This window comes from Saimiri boliviensis, chromosome 1 (assembly GCF_048565385.1).
Source record: "Saimiri boliviensis isolate mSaiBol1 chromosome 1, mSaiBol1.pri, whole genome shotgun sequence".
In the NCBI taxonomy this organism is placed as follows: Eukaryota; Metazoa; Chordata; class Mammalia; order Primates; family Cebidae; genus Saimiri; species Saimiri boliviensis.
In genome coordinates this window covers 132,908,036-132,924,954 of record NC_133449.1, presented here as the reverse complement: position 1 = coordinate 132,924,954, position 16,919 = coordinate 132,908,036, and the positions used below count along the sequence as shown (strand labels likewise).

General features: G+C 44.0%; 1 protein-coding gene and 1 non-coding gene across 4 annotated transcripts in view; both read left to right on the top strand.

Moving 5' to 3' along the window:
• The window catches only part of CDH13 (cadherin 13), a 1,266,064-nt gene that overhangs the window by 64,442 nt on the left and 1,184,703 nt on the right, over positions 1-16,919 (top strand). The window lies entirely within an intron of this gene.
• LOC120361923 (U6 spliceosomal RNA) lies at positions 7,615-7,721 on the top strand. Its single transcript, XR_005577957.1, has one exon. It is a non-coding gene; the product is annotated as a U6 spliceosomal RNA (small nuclear RNA).

Here is a 16,919-nt window from a genome sequence, read left to right as displayed (position 1 = left end):
TGCCAAGTAGCAGCCACAGGTGAAAGTAAGCCATAGATGCACGTGGTTTGGCTCAAATGTTTTGACGATTGTACATTAGTAAAAAAAGCAATCCAAGTTTCTAGCATTTCTGAAAAAGTCAGAAGGTCAGACAGCCCTAGATCCACTCTTCCACCTGGGCGTACTTGACGGGACTGAGTCACTGCTACCCTCTTTAGGTAGGATGTGCCTCGGCAGCTTGCCACAATCCCCACCACTCTCTACTACCCAGCCTTTCGTGCTCACTACTCTTGCCTGCTTGCCTCTAGGGCTTTTTGAGTTTGGAAACTCTGCTTTCACAAATGTTGAGGTTTGATCAAATTGATGCAGTTAATTTTCAGTGATGGACTATTTGAAAAGGGAGGGACTGGTCTCTTCTCATTCCCTGTGATTGAATTCTGTTGATGTGTGCTTTGGAACAGCATGACCTAGGAGACTGCACCCCCTCCCTGAGCACATTACTGGCAGTGCCGTTGGACAGGCACCCAGAGCGACATAGCACCCAGATCATTGCTTCAGGTGTAAGAGTCTTGCACAGAAGTGACACACTGCAACTCTCAGTCAGTGCGAGCCCTGGCAGAGCAGTGCATTGGTACAAAACATCATCATGTACCTGCAGCCAAGGGACTCTGAAACCCTGAAATAATATATATGCCCACCGACCCTCTCTGTCAGCAGTTCCCAACCTTTCTGGCACCAGGGACCAGTTTCATGGAAGACAGTGTTTCCATGGACTGGAGGTAGGGGGATGGTTTTGGAATGATTCGAACACATTACATTTATTATTGCATTTAATTTCTATATTGTTACATTGAATTAGATAATGAAATAATTCTACAACTCACTATAATGTAGAATCAGTGGGAGCCCTGAGCTTGTTTCTCTGCCACTAGGTGGTCTCTCATCACTGGGGGTGATGAGAGACAGTGACAGATCATCAGGCATTAGATTCTCCTAAGGAGTGTGCACCCTAGATGCCATGCACGTGCAGTTGACAATAGGGTTCTGACTCCTATGAGAATCCAATGCCACGATCTGACAGGCGGCGGAGCTCAGGCAGTAATGCGAGTGATGGTGACCCATTATAATTACAGATGAAGCTTCTGCTTGCTCATGGGCCACTCACCTCCTGCTGTGTGGCCTGGTTTCTAACAGACCATGGACTGGTACTGGCTTGGGGGTTGGGGACCCCTGCTCTGCGTAGTGTTCTACCAAGAGCATGGCTGTCCTTGGAGAACAGTGACACCCGGGCCTCATCATTCCAGGAGTGTTGCTCCCCCACAGTATAGACATACTCAGAACATCACAATAACTTATTGTACATAGACTTGCCAGGGCCTTCGGGAGCACTGCTGTCATATCCAGCGGTAACTTTGTAACTTCAAGATAAAGATGCATCTGCGGCTTTGTCACCTAGTGTACTCTTATACGCAGGACACTGTCACACCTAGCACGGTCCTGGAGCTTGTGTGATGTTTTTATATTTGTTTTAACAGTTAACTCCCATGGCCACTCTACACACAGCGTTAATGCTACAATTAATGCTCTCTGGCTCTGTAAATACAAGACTAATCTGTCTGCCTCATCCCAAACCAGCAGGTGAGCCTTAGATGATTTGTGTTTTCCATAGCTACAGACCCCAAAGATCAGGGTAAATATGACTATACGCATATTAAAAAAAAAGTGATTGTTTCTCTTCTGCCATGGCAGTTGCCAACAGAAGTCAAATTCTTGAAAATTAACATTAGAAATAGACATGTTTTGACATGTCATGTCTCATTTCAAAGACACCAATGAGCGTCATCCGATCTGCTGCAGAGGCACAAAGACCCTGTGTCTCCCAGCTGAACGCAGGCTGGGCTGGGGCGGACGGCAGCAGCTGCTTAGCTTTCAACAGCCCTGCCACATGCATGGGCAGGGCCGGAAATGAGCTCAACCTCTGGGGGAGCCCGGGGAATGGAAGGAAGGAACGTGGCAGCCTCCATCCTTGCCTTACGGGGCCTTCAGGCCTATGTCTCTTTCCTCCAAAGTGGCAGGGAACCACTTTCCTGTGTTGTGCGCTGCAAGAAGGTGGTGGCTGCAAATGCCTGAAGCTTGAGCCTCTGTGATCGTCTCCCTGTGGACTGATTGATGTAGGGCCTGCGGAAAGTTGCTGGACGCTGCTAGCAAATCGAGGCTGACTGAGACTGACGGGAGTACTTCTCCTCAACTGTCGGGCATCTGGGATCATCTAACTCAGGGGTTGCAAATGATGGCCCGTGAGCCAGTTCCTGCCTGCAGCCTGGTTTTATAAATAGTTTTATTGGATTATAGGCACACCTGTTCGTTTATATAATTGTTGATGGCTGCTTTTGTGCTATAACAGCAGAGTTGAGACAGTCTGGCCCTCAAAGCTGAAAATATTTACTATTTAGTCCCTTAGAGAAGAAGTTGCTTGACTCTTCATTAACTTAAAGTTACAGCCAAAGAGGCCGTCAGGGAGTCTTCTCAAAGGATGGGGGTCTCAGAGATTCAGCCATTAGGGATTTTTCCTCACAGGCTCCAAACACTCAAGCAACTTAACTTCAGGGAGATTCACCTGAGACCAAATGACTCCAATAAACATCTCTGATCTCTGTGAAGGACCTACTATGTTCCAAGCACCACTCGTGTGTTCAGGACATAGCTACTAATAAGGCAGAGTGAGTGTCTGCTCTCTTGGGGCTCAGAGCTTGGCAGGAAGGCTCAATAGCAATTAATGAATAATTTAAGATAGAGACAACCACGATGAGGGAAGGAAACCCAGCTATGTGAGGTCACACCATTCTACATATTTTGCCTAGGTGTTCTTTGTCTTTGTCCTCCACTAGACTATAAGCTCCGTTGTGGCACATGCTGTGGTTTAATTTGTTCACTTCTATACTTCCAAGGCTTAGAACAGTGCCTAAAACACAACAGACACTCAGCAAACATGAACGAACAGATGAATGAATGAATATAAGAAAGTCTTCAGATGCAGATGAAGGATCTGGGCAGCTTCCCTGACAACCTGATGCTTGAGCTCAAATCTGGAGGAGGAGTAGGGTTTACAGACAAAGGCACAATAGAGGGCATGGGTGGGGAAAGGCATTCTAGCAGAAGACACAGTCTGGGTGAAGCCTCTATTGAGGGGAAGCATGCCACAGCCCAGGCGGTGGTGTGAAGTGTGGCCCAGAGGTGCCAGAGCCAATGGGGCCTTGTCAGCCACTGCAAGGATATTGGTGTTTTTCTCAGAGCGAGTGGCAGCCACTGAAGGTAATGAGGGAAAGGTATAGAGTGACACGATCAGATTTGCATTCTGGCTACAAGTAGCAAATGGGTTGTGGCTGGGTAAGAATGGAAAAGAAAGGCCAGCCTAGGCCTGAAATCATGGAAAGCTGGATTCAGGAATGACGGTGCAGATAGGGCAGATGAGAGAAACGGAATGATGTGGTTTGGGTCTGTGTCCCCACCCACATCTCATGTCAAATTGTTTTCCCTAATGTTGGAGGTGAAGCCGAGTGGGAGGTGATTAGATCATGAGGGCAGATTTCCTCTTGCTGTTCTCGTGATAGAGAGTGAGTTCTCACGAGATCTGGTTATTTGAAAGTGTCTAGCACTTCCCCCTTTGCCCTCCCTCTCTCTCCTGCTTGCTGTATGAAGACCTGCCTCCTTCTGCCATGATTATAAGTTTCCTGAGGTCTTTGCGGCCATACTTCCTGCACAGCATGCAGAACCTCAAACCAGTTAAACCTCTTGTCTTTATAAATTACCCAGTCTCAGGTGGTTCTTCATAGCAATGCGAGAATGGGCTGATACATAGCTGTATCCTATTCAGGTAATCCAAGAGACATTTAGGCCGAGAACTTGACAGGCCTTGATGGTGGCTGGGTATGGAGATGGCAGGGCCAGGGCCAGGGAAGGCTTAAGGATGCCTGCTTGAGTTCTGACTCTTTCAATTGGTAGAAAGAGTCAAGCAAGGAGACCAGGTGTTTGACATTATAAACAGGACTGGCTGCAGAAGGTTCCTGGGAGAGGCACCTAAGACTCACATTACAGTATTGCCAGCAGATCCAGTCCATGCTTGCAACTGGGATGGGCATCGTAGGGGCCTGAGAGATTCCTAAAAATGCCCTTGAATAGAGTGACTGATGTGAAGCCTCTATAATTAACCAATCTCTGAGACTTTTCATGCACAAGATATTGGAGAGAAACATTGCCAATCCCTTTAATCGTTCCTTGAACATTCAATCAGCAGCACTGGAAATATTTCTTACGTGAAGCAAATAATGATCTGCCACTCTCAGCAATCACTCTGCAAGTGCTAACAAGCCTCTGTTTTAGCATGTTGGGTGTAGCCTTGGTGACTTATGTTTCTGGGGTAGTAGGAGAATATTCAACTTGGTGCCAGGCAGCGGTAATAGTAGTAAATGTTTAAAAACTGGTCTGCTCTAAGGAAACACCCAAGCCAAAAAGCAAAACCCCAACCAAGACACAACCAGGTAGTTTGCAGTGCTTGCCAATTTCTGTGGTGTAAATACTCCCATCATGGGCAATTGGAATCTACTAACCTGAGAGATTCCTAAAAATCTAACAATGGGCTCTTGCTACCTGATACTAAGTGGCCCCAGCGCACCATGGACTCGGATCCTGTTTCTTGCTCACCCCTCACTTACGGTGTGATCTAAGCTTCAATGCTTTCATCTGTAAAATGGACCAGAATACTGTGAGGTTCAAATGGGTAAAAAGATGTCAGAATGCAGGGAAGTCTAATTTGCTGCAAAGATGCATGCCGATTATCAAGATAATTATCACTTAAAAGGAAACAGGTCCTTCGGCCAGGATTCTACAGCTGTCTAATTGGTCCCTGTAAAAATATTTAATAAGTTTGACTCAGCCACTGAATGAAGCTTGATGTGTGAGAAACAGAGGGTGTACCTCTGCTTCTTGCAGGTCTGCATATTTTTGCAGTAAGAAGGATTATTGTGTTCTGTGGCAGTATTGATTCTGAACGTGTCTATCTTCTTTTCCTGCTGTCTTTCCATTCTTTTCTTCCTGCTTTCCTCAATAAAGATATTGAGTGAGTGCTGTATGCCAGGCACTCACTTAGGTACTTTATCCTCAGAAGGTGAGGTCTGTACAGTTACTGTCCTTTTAACAGTTGAAGGAACTGGTGCCTTTAAGGAACTGGCCCAAGATCACAGAATAACAAGTGCTGAGCTGGGATTTGCACCTGGGTCTGTGCGTGGGCAAGTCCAGCTGAGGCCCATGTCTTCACTCAGCAAGTATTTATTGGGGCATGTCGGGAATTCAGAGGTAAAGGAGATGAACTTAATCCCTGTCTCATGGAGCTTACAGTCTTGTGGGAACAGAAGATAAAAACAAGTAAGTAGTGGAAATAATTTCAAACTTGGTAATTATTACAACAGGAAACAGTAGAGGCTGAAATAGATTGAAGGGAGGAGAGGCCACTGTGCCCTCCTTTGCTTCCTTTCATCTGCCTGCCTTCGTCTTTCTTCCATCTTTATTTCCTTCTTCCCTTAAAAGTTAATACCTACCAAGTACAAAGAATGCTACAAATCTGGGAACCAAGAGGTGAACACAACAGTGCAGGCCCCAACCAGGAAATGCACTGGAGCAGAATTAGAGCCTGGGGCTGCCTAGACCCAGAGCTGCTGGTATCTTGGACTGCTTCGGGGTGTTAGGGAGACCTCCCAGCCCTTTCGAAGTGAGCTTGCGTCCTGGCCCAGCCATTTACATGCTGTGTTGCTTCAGATAAGTGACTTCATTTCCCTCCTTTTCTGTTTTCCCCTGTATTAAAACAACTAAAAAAAGGAATGACTATGCCTGCCCTGCAGGAATTTTGTGAGAATTAAATAAGTGTATGCTAATGATGTCATTCTATGCTTAAGAAATGTTGGTTGTGTTGCTTTTCACCCTGTGCTCCAAGGAAGTTTATGGTCTGAGGTGTTATGGGGCCTTGGTTTTCAGGATGTGACTAACTTAATGGGGAAAATGACTGTGTATTTTAATGCGTGGACATTAAAAAAAATAAAGTTTGCTCCCTAGGGAGGATTTGCCATTCCTATATTGGTAGGTCCCGCAATATTGTTCCCCTTGGAATTCATGCCTCATAAAATCATCTGATCTGGTGGCATCTCATCTTCTTAATGAATCTGCCCAGCAGCTATTCCCAGGAGGCTTTATCAGGGCAGTGTGTGTGTGTGTGTGTGTGTGTGCACGCTCCAGTGCCATGAGTACTTATTATTCTTGTTATTTAAAGTATCTCCATATAACCACAATTTACTGTAGCTGCTATGCACTCGTTACCCATGTTATCTGGAATCCTTCCTGCAACCCTTAGAGGTAGGTGACTCTTATTCTCAATTTTATATATGATGAGAAGTTCTGAGTGGTGAAGTCTCTTGCTCAAAGCCACACGGTCGCTAAGAACTGGGACCAGGGTTTGGATCCAGGCATTTTTATTCCTGCGCGTGTTTAATTTCCTCTGTGTTGCACTTGTGTATAAATATTCCTTTCCCACTTGTATGTAAAAACTTTTCCTTTGTCTATTTTGTTCTCTAGCTCCCTTAACATCAACATAGCTACCTGGGATGACCTGTTTTTTGAGTTCCTTGTGTCTCAAAGTAGGCCTGGGCCCTGGACTTCCTGTCTGGGTTACTGATTGCAGCATTCAGGACTGGGTTAGCCAAGGATCATTTGTGTTCTTTGTCTACACGTCCTGGCTTTTGACCAGGGCTGAACAACCCACCTAAGCTGCATGGTTCCCCCACCATAACATCCCAGTGAGAATGGCCCACAGATGCCTGGGTGTGGCTCACCTGCAGCTTCAACCATGCAGACACAGTCTCTGGCAGTTTCCCGCTGGCCACCAAGTCCTTCAGTTGGATGGCATTCTTCCCCAGAGGTGCTAAGAAACCTGTTGCCTAAGCCAGTGCTTCCTGCAAGCCACAAGCTAGTCTTTGTAATGTTTTCCCCAAGCAAAAAGAAAACAAGAAATAGACAGCCTGTAGGTATATAGAGACACATGGATCTATACTGTGTGGCAATTGGATTGAATCTAACTTGAAGTTTATTTTGTCTTACCAGACCAGTGTTTTTTCCTTTTAAGTGCCTTTAGTGAGGGTTGCCATTGATTCAGCAAACACATGTTGAGTGCTTACTGTGTACCCAGCTCCATTTTCCATACTGGCCACAGAGCAGCCAGAGCACAGCCTTTGCCCTCCAGAGCCCGTTCTGGTGGATGGACACTCCTTCAACAGGCTCCTCACCGCTCTTTGTACCATCCTGCCACTCAGTGCCCCTGCTCATTTGTGCATTTCCTATTTGGTGAACTAATTCATTTAACAAATATTTACTGGGGAGGAGAAGTACTTACTGGGAGAAAAATATCTCAAGCACAGTGCTCAGCACTGGGGGAGCCAGTAGTGATTAAGAAAGGCAAGATTGCCTGCCCTCATGGAGTTTGTGTTCTCATAACAGAGAAAGACAGTAAACAAGAAAAATAAATATGGTAGTTTTGCATAGTGGTAGTACTATGGAAAAATGTTCAAATGGCATAGAAGGATAGGCAGTGTTGTGCTCGCTTCGGCAGCACATATACTAAAATTGGAATGATACAGAGAAGATTAGCATGGCCCCTGCTCAAGGATGACACGCAAATTCGTGAAGCGTTCCATATTAAAAAAAAAATAGGCAGTGTTGTTCTGGGCTTGTCTACCACCACCCTCTCTTGGGATAGAGGATTCTTTGTTCAGATGGAGTGGCCTCTCTATCGTGCAGAAATGAAATGTGCTACCATTCGTGAAATGAAGTTAGTAATACATAGATGGCATTTTTGTCCTTACTCGTAAAGTGTTGCTGGTGAACTTTTGTCAATCTCTACTTTTTGTTTGTGTTGAAATTTTGCTGTTGAGAATTTACAAATATGGCAACCAGTGATTTAGACCAGGGGTAGGAATCCCTTTTCTGTAATGGGCTATGGAGTAAATATCTGGTTTCCCTTGCAACTATTTAGTTCTATCAGTGTAGCATTAAAGCAGCGACAGCCAGTATGTAAACAAATGGGCAGGGCAACAAAATATTATTTACAAACACAGACAGAGCTAGATTTGGCCCTCGGGCTGCCGTTTGCCAACCCCAATCTAAACGAGTAGCTGCCTTACCAGTTGGTCAGACTTGTACAAGACAGGTATAGGGCAGAGGCCAGAGAGGGAGACCAGGGATTCTCTTTGGCTTTAGTTGCCATGAAAATCATGGTACTTCTTTAGGGTCACGTATTACTAGATTATTTGCTTTAACTATGATCAAGGTAAAGATGCTGGGTGTCAGCTATGGAACATAATTCTCAGACTAGCTCTAACTTAGGAATAATTTAGCTTTGTAATGATTATCTGGACTTCAATTTTTAAGGTACTCTTGCAACCCAAAGGTGTTTTGGAGTTAAACACTCTCTTGGACTGAATTCCTCTAAAGAAATAGAGACACAGAACTGGGTTCAGGGGACTGTTTCTCAGGGCCCATAAGTGAGCGAGAAGGAGAGTGAGACAAAGAAGGAGGAAAGCCAGTAAGCCAACAGTGAATGTACCATGGAGCTGGTCACAGTCGTGGGAAGTGGGCTCATTGCTGCTGGGTCTCTGCAAAAGAACTGTGTAAGCTCATTTCAGAATGGCCCCTCTGCAGAATAGGTGGCTGGGGTGTATTCACCTGCCCTTATCTTCTGCTGGTCAGGGATGACTTCTGCCATCATTAGCTTCTCTGTGCCTCCCTGCTGAGCCTTTGCTGTTGGGGGACCAGCCATGACTTTGAAAGCATCATAGCAGAAAAAATAGATATGACAAGTTGTTGGACTGTCAGTATATGCCTTGGTTAGGGCATGAATATATGAGATTTCCCTGGCCCCCATTATGCATTACTGGAAATTTCCTCGGTAGAGCGAATGGGACCAGAGTTATGGTGGTGGTGGTTTTTAAAACCTTCCGAATTTGGTTAAGCACCCACCTGCAGATATTCTCTTTCCCACTAGATGGTACCAGTATGCCAAAGCCCTAGAATGCTACCTTAGGGCCTCATCTTTGACATGTGCTATATTCTCACTACTTTTCAACAGTGAAGGAATAAGCCAGTGAGGTCAAAGGGATGACTATGGGTGTTTTCGGGATAGGAGGTTGGAGAAAAGTGAAGGCTGTCTGAACAGTTACCCTCATTTACACATTCGGTCATTTATCAACAAATATTACCATTGACTGAGTGCTCAGCGCTTTTCTGGGCACCGGGAATGCAGAAGTGAATAATACAGACCAGGCCCCTGCTGGTGAGCTTACGTACTGAGGGAGAGACAGTACAAAATGAACAGGTAGGTAGATGATGTCTGCAGGAGGATGATGAGTGCCATGAAGAATGAGAAAGCAGGAAAGGGATTAGACAGTGACAGGGAGAGGTCATGGTGCTTGCCTTTTCTCTTGGCTGTAGGGTGAGGGATTATTTCCATGTGCTTTTTAAACCCGGTTCTTCCATTCACCAGCTCTTTGTGACCACCCCTATGTGGTTTATTTTTGAAATGAGACTAACAGCTCATGGAGGTGAAAAAGAAAATGGTGCTTGGCAAATGGGTGTTGACTAGTCAGAGCCCACTGCAACCTAACACCTAACTCCCTGGACTGTTTGTTGGCTGATTTAATTCTTCTGGAATAATTCTGAATTGCTATTGTTGTTGACACACAATAGAGTTGCATTTAACTCGGAGGTTAGACTATAAAGTCGGGGTTTAAGGCAAACACAGAGTTGTCATTAACCTTGAAATCTTTTAAGCTGCCAATTAAAGTGCAGTGGGCATGGTTTTATGTATGCATCTTTGTATTGTAAACAATATGGAACAATGTGTAATGCATGCAGTAATGTACAGAGCATAGTAAAGAATATATACAAGATATAATTTGATAGCATTTAATTGCAGTATTTACATTGTTCTTTTTCTTTCTCTGTTTGGTGGAAGAGCTGGCTTTCCATTAGTTAAATGTGCATACGATGAGACTTCACTATATTCATCGAAGCCAGATTTCTAATCATACAATCTCCACCAGGCTGTGCATGAAGCAGGAAAAGACCTCTTTTCTCTGTAGTGTTCTGTTTATTTTAGATTCCCACTACTAGTCAGATGCTTTAGGGCCGGGGAACTGTGGAATAATAATAGAAGCAGTGGCAGTAATAGTAGCTGATATAGGTGTAGTGCCGATTTTGAGCTAGGCCTGGTGTGAGTGCTTTAGTTGTATTAATCAGCACATTTAATCCTCATAATGACTCTGTAGGGTATCTACTGTGGTTTTAATCCCATTTCATAGATGCAGACACTTCAGGAGAACTTAATAGAAGAACCTAATAAAGCTTTAGGACTCGGGGGCTGAGATTCAAACTCAAGACACTTCCAGACACATAAGGCCACATGTACGATTCCATGAAATGGAACAAACTGTCCAGAAAAGGGCAAATCCATAGAGACAGAAAGCAGCTTAGAAGACGTCTAGGGCTAGGGGCAGGAACGAAGTGAGGAGTTACTGCTAATGGGTATAGAATTGCTTTGGGGAAGATGAAAATGTTCAGGAGCTAGACAATGGTGGTGATTACATAGCTCTGTAAATACACCCCAAACCAGGGTATTGTATATCTTAACCGAGTGAGCTTTATAGTATGTTAAATATGTATGAATAAAATTGGTATTGAGTAGAAAAACAAACAAACTTTGGGCAGGTCAGCGTCAGAGCTCCTGTTTGTTGATAAGCACACATAACCTGTCCTACAGTTGTTCACCACCTGCTGGTGACATCCTACTTGCTTTACTTATATTAACACAGCGACTCCTCAAAAGATTCCCATTGTCTGCCCTATTGAGAGATCAGGAAGTGGAGGCAGAAAGATGTTGAGAAACTTGGGGTTGATAAGTGGTGGTGCCAGGATTAAGATCCAGGCAGTTTGGGTCTGATTGTTTCTGGCCACAGTGGTTCTTACATGTGTATCATTCATCAAAAACAACCTGTGTCGTTTGGAGCTGCAAGTCACCTTGGCCTGTTGGAAATAAAGCAGTGGTTCCTTCACTTTTGCTTTGCTGATTCGCAAAATGAATTAAGAACCATGTTTTGTCTCACTGGTTATCATTCCCATGGTAGCCTACCCTGGTGTGGAGTTTTGGCTGCAAAGCTGTCAGAGACTGTAAGAAAAGGTAATTTGTTTGTGTTAACTGACTTTCTTTTGGAGACAGGGTCTTCTCTGTCGCCCAGGTTGGAGGGCAGTGGTGCAGTCATAGCTAACTGCAGCCTCAACCGCCTGAGCTTAAGCAACCTTCTTGCCTCAGTTCTCAAAATAGCTAAGTGAGACTACAGGTGTGGACCACCATAGCCAGTTAATTAAAAAATACTTTGTTTTTAAAGACAGGTACTTGCTGTGTTGCCCATACTGGTCTCGAACTCCTTGTCTCAAGTTATCCTCTAGGAGTACCTGGCATTACTGGCTTGGCTAACTTTTAAAAGTAGTGTCTTAGGAAGAGGGGGATGTATCAAAGTGGGGGTGGAGAGAGAGAGAGAGAAGGGAAATCTAATTGATATGCTAATTGTCATTGTACTCCAGTTGATAGCAGATTGCTGGAAGGATTTCGGATTTACTCAAATTAACATGAATGTTTGGCACCCCTTGGCTGGTGCGGCTGAAGAATTCAATAGCCTGGTAATGAGAAGTCAATCTAAGGTCTAAGGCTGGGAGAGGAGCGCTCACTTCTTACATCCAGCACTCATCACTCTGCAAATCAGGGCCCCCTGACCTCCTTCCACCCCTGCCTTCTGAGTCTCCCTCAGTGCCTTCCATCACCCCCCTACAGAGTTCCTTTGATTCTCAGGTCCCCTAACCATGGAATTTACTCCTCTCTGCCCTCAGTCACGATGATTTTTATCCTTTGTCATGTTTAAAATGCTAAGTGACAAAGCCATTAGCCATGCAGAGTGAAACAAGGAAAGCAGCATAGAGCTGGTCCCCAGACCAGGCCCAGTGCACTAGTTTGTGGTGCTGGAAGGGGAGGCCTTATGGAGGCAAAGCTTCATAGGTCTCCAGTCTGTAGAAGCAATCATGGTTTGGGCTGGGGCAACTTAAACTGGCTCTGGCTGAGACCCCTACTCCCAGGTAGCCAGATCTCAGGTGACAGGAGTCTGCTGGGCTCCCTCTGATTCTTAAAGCCTTCCCAGGTGGCAATAGGAGATCACACAAAACCACATGAGTGTCTGATTCAGTCTTCCCCGGTCAGTTTTCCAGTACCACATTTTGCAAAGTGTGTTCTGAAGAGACACTGGTTCCGTGGGAGGTTAATATGGGTTCTGGGGGAAAAAAAATTAGTCAAATCAAAAAATTAGTTGTATGAACTGATATTTTGGAAAACTCTGGAGTTACTCTGAGAAGTGGACCAGATTGGGTTTTGTTTTTTTTACCAATGAAAGTCTCTGAGATTGCAGTGTGCATTTCAGTTTCAGAAGGCTGTTCCCAAACCCCTGAGGATAAGGTAACTCCTGCACATAGTAGTTCTTGGGCAGTAATTCACAGGACACACTTGTGAAAACAAGCTACTAGGATACCACATCTCAGAGTACAGACTTCGTCACAGACCTTTACCCAGCTCCAGGACACAGTGCGAGCCTATTAGGACTACAGATTCTGCCCTCTGGGCCTAGAGAATCAGAGCCTCTGGGGGTAGGCTCAGAAATCTGCGTTTGCAATTGTAGGCAAACCTGGGGGAGCCTCAGAATTCCATTGGGTTTTCAACTCCATCCAGAATAATTCTTTAGATGTCACTGAATATTTGCTGATCCTTCTGCCATCTGTTCATGGTGCTTGTTTACAAAGTATGGTCTAAACCATTGGCTCTCAACTGTCGGGACAACGGAGGTTGTAACCCTCAGGGGGCAGTTTGCAATATCTATATACCTGCTTGTTTGTCATATAACCTGGGGAGGGGAGTGCTACTGGTATCCAGTGGGCAGAGGTCAGGGATTCTGTTTAACATCCTACATTGAACAAGACAGCTCCTACCACCAAAAGTTATCCTGACCCAAATATTGGTTGCGCTAAGGTGCAAAATTCTGATCAAAATGGATAGCTTCATACTCACCCAGCACACACAGAGATTTGTATCCTTACCTTATCGTGTTATGACTAGGAGGCTGGAATCGGAAGTTGGGTCTGTGAAAAGATACCTCATAGCAAGCTACTATTCATGCATAATTTTTCAAAAGATAAAACCAAGACTCTTGGGTAAATATACACTTTAACTCATTAATATATGAAGAAACTAGTAAGATGCCATGATTATTTCAAAGGGCATTTAAGCAGCTAAGGTATTTTTAAGGAATTTAGCAAAGAAATGTGAAGATGAGATTGCTGAGTTAGATAAAAATGGGTTAATGTTCACCATGCCTAAACTTTGGGGTTATTTGTTCTACTAGACAAAAGGTATTTGCATCTCTGCTGTTCAAAAATTGAGCACTTAAGTGGTGACTTCACTAAGTCTGAGATCTTCAAGAGCAAACAGTGACATGGACTAAGAGCATGCTCCTAGACAACTTCAGGTGGTCTTCAGGTGGTCCTTGAGTGATAACCAAAGGATGGGCCATCGGCTATTTGGGCCTTGTTTGCAAGCTCTGAATAATTTTTCTGGTGGTTTAAACACATGACTCTTTTTTTTTTTTTTGAGATGGAATCTCACTTTGTCACCCAGGCTGGAGTGCAATGGCATGATCTCGGCTCACTGCAATCTCCGCCCCCAGACTTGAAGTAATTCTTGTACCTCAGCCTTCCAAGTAGCTGGGATTACAGGTTCCTGCCATGAGGCCGGGCTAATTTTTTTGTATTGGTGTTAGAGACAGGGATTTACCACATTGGCCAGGCTGATTTCAAACTCCTGACTTCAAGTGATTCACTCTCCTCAGCCTCCCAAAGTGCTAGGATTATAGATGTGAGCCACCGCCCAGCCTGAACACCTGACTTTTAATTTACTGGTCTGTGAAATGTGGGGCAAAGAAATGGGAGGTGATGGGAGGAGAGGTCACAGGAGGTCAAGGCTGTAAAATAGATACCATTCCTTAACTGGTGCATCTTATCATTATCCCCATCTAGAGATGAGGAAACTGAGTCAGAGGAAGAGTTAGGTATGTCAGTAGCAGGCATGAGCAAAGGAAGAAGAAAGTAATGATGAGGACGATAGAGGGAGATTTAGAGTTAAACCAGAGAGAAGAAAGCTGGTGTTACAAGCTGAGGGTAGCATGAGTCTAGATCTGAAGCAGAAATACTCGTAGCACGTTCAGGGAGTAATGAGGAGTCTGTTATGGGTGACTGTGAATGTGAAGGTAATGTGAAATTGGATCAGAGCTTCAAGGATGACAGTTATTAATAGCATCAGCATTATTTTAGCCAAAGGATTTTACTATTGCTGCAGGACAGTGCCTCACAGTACACCATGACAGTTAAGAGCCCAGGCCTCGAGGGAAGGTTACAGTTTGAATCCCAGCTCTGCCGCTATAGGGCTGTGTGGCCGTAAGCAAGTTGCTTAATCTCTGTGCCTCAGTTACCAGATCTATGAAATGTGGACAGTGAAACTTACCTGGTATGATTAGAATACTAGGATGAGGATTCCAAAGAACATTTTTTTTTCCTTTTTTTTTTTTTTTTTTTGAGACAAAGTCTCGCTCTGTTGCCCCAGGCTGGAATGCGGTGGCGTGATCTTGGCTCACTGCAACTTCCACCTCCTGGGTTCAAGTGCTTTTCCTGTCTCAGCCTCCTGAGTAGCTGGGACTACAGGCACATGCCACCACGCCCAGCTAATTTTTTGTGTTTTTAGTAGAAATGGGGTCTCACCATGTTAGCCAGGATGGTCTCGATCTCCAGAGAGCCTTGTAAACACTTGGTTCAGCAAACAGTATGTCCTTGGAAAATAGAAGTTGGATGTGTTTATGTAGAAGAGGAAGTGAACAGACAGGATTTAACAGACCATGGGTGTGAGCGACTTGCCTATAAGTGTTAACAGTCTCAGTTTGAGTTTCCTCAAAAGCAGATTCTGCGAGGAGGATTTGAGTGCAATAAATTGACGTGGGAGGTGGTCCAGGGGGAGGTGTAAAGTGGGAAAGTGTGACAGGGAAGGAAAGGCAAACGCACAAAGAGTCTGTTACTCAGCCAGGTGCTGCTGTGGGTATCTGGAGCTTAACTCCCCTGGCAACCTTTGGGAGTAAGTGTGGAATATTTGCTTCTGAGCCATCCCACCTGAGGGGCATGGGAGCTCCCGACTTTATGCCATAAATCTGGTGGGCATTAATTCAAAGCTGACCCAGCTGGCACTGGTTCTGATACTGCTGGACTAATCCAAAGGCATAAAAATAGTCATGTACTTTGGGACAGTAATATACATCTGAGAAGTTAAAAAACAGAGGTAAATATAGGAAAAGATATACAGCTGCATTATATTAAATATGATATATGTATATTGTATATGTTTTATATATTATAGGTGAAATAATAATAGCCAACACTTAGGAAGTAGTTGCCATGCAGACTCTCCTAAATGCTCTACAAATAGGCTAGATTTCCAGCAAATGAAAACTGGTTAGGCAACTCAGTAGAATATTACATAACCATTACAGAGGATGGTTATAAAGATGATAATGACATGGAAAAATCATATGAATGAGAAATGAATGCTAAACAGGAGATGGAGTGTACTGTAGGATTTCTACAAAGCAAAACAAGCATCTAAATATAGGAAAAGAGGGGTGGTATCTGAAAGGAATTTATAAAATCCTAACTACAGTTTTGTTCATACAATGGGATTCAGAGTTGTTTCCCCCCACCCCCAACTCTGGCTTATAAGTCTCCATTGATAGGCTTGCATTATATTTATAATGAAAAATACAAGAAACTTGAAAAAGTCCAAGAAGAAAAAAAACTTATAAAAAATAAGTGGTGGAGAACTGTTGAAGGTTTTGAAGAAGGAAATAACATAATGGAAAAGTATATTTCAGAAAAATTAATCTGGGGGCAGTGTGGAAGATGGATTGAATAAGGAAGGACCCAAGGCAAGAAGTCCAGCTTGAAAGCTTATATGAGTCATTGGGAGTACAGAAAAGAAAGAGCTACTTTTAGAGGCTTGATGGTGAATGAGATGATGGGGAAGAGAGAGAAAAATGCGAGAAATGATTCCAACATTTTAAAGCATATTGAATAGAAGAAAATAAGCGATGGAACTAATATAAATATAGTTAGAGAGCAAGCATGCACCAGGTTTCTTTACATTGTTACTTGTTTAAACCTAACAGTGATCCTATATGCTATGCTTTAAAAATTCCTATTTTACAAGTGAAATAATAGAAGATTAGAAAAATAAAGCCACTTGTCCAAGGTCACAGAGGGTCTGAGCTCAGATCATTGTTAAATGAATTGGCTAGCTAGAAGGATGAATGATGATGGATGGATAGATGGATAGATGCATAGATGGAAGATGGATGGATGGATGGATGATGGACAGATACACTGATAAATACATGACGGGGAAGGAATCTGGTGAATTGTAATGTTGCAGTAGAAAATAGGGAATTTCAAGAAGAAAGTAGCAGATAGACAGTAAAGGAAGGAAGGAAACAGAGAAAGCACACAATTCAGCAAGAAGGAGCAGTCACTGGTCCACGTTGAGAAGGTCCTTCCAGTTCAATAATGGGAAGTGGGTGCAAGCAGTATGGGGGGCTGCGGGTCCAGGACATGTTGGGAAACCTATGAAATAGCTGGTCAGATCAAGACACGTATGAGCTTAAAACTAGGTGTGAGCCTAAGGAAGCGATCCAACAGTAGGAAGTAGTGGGGGCGTA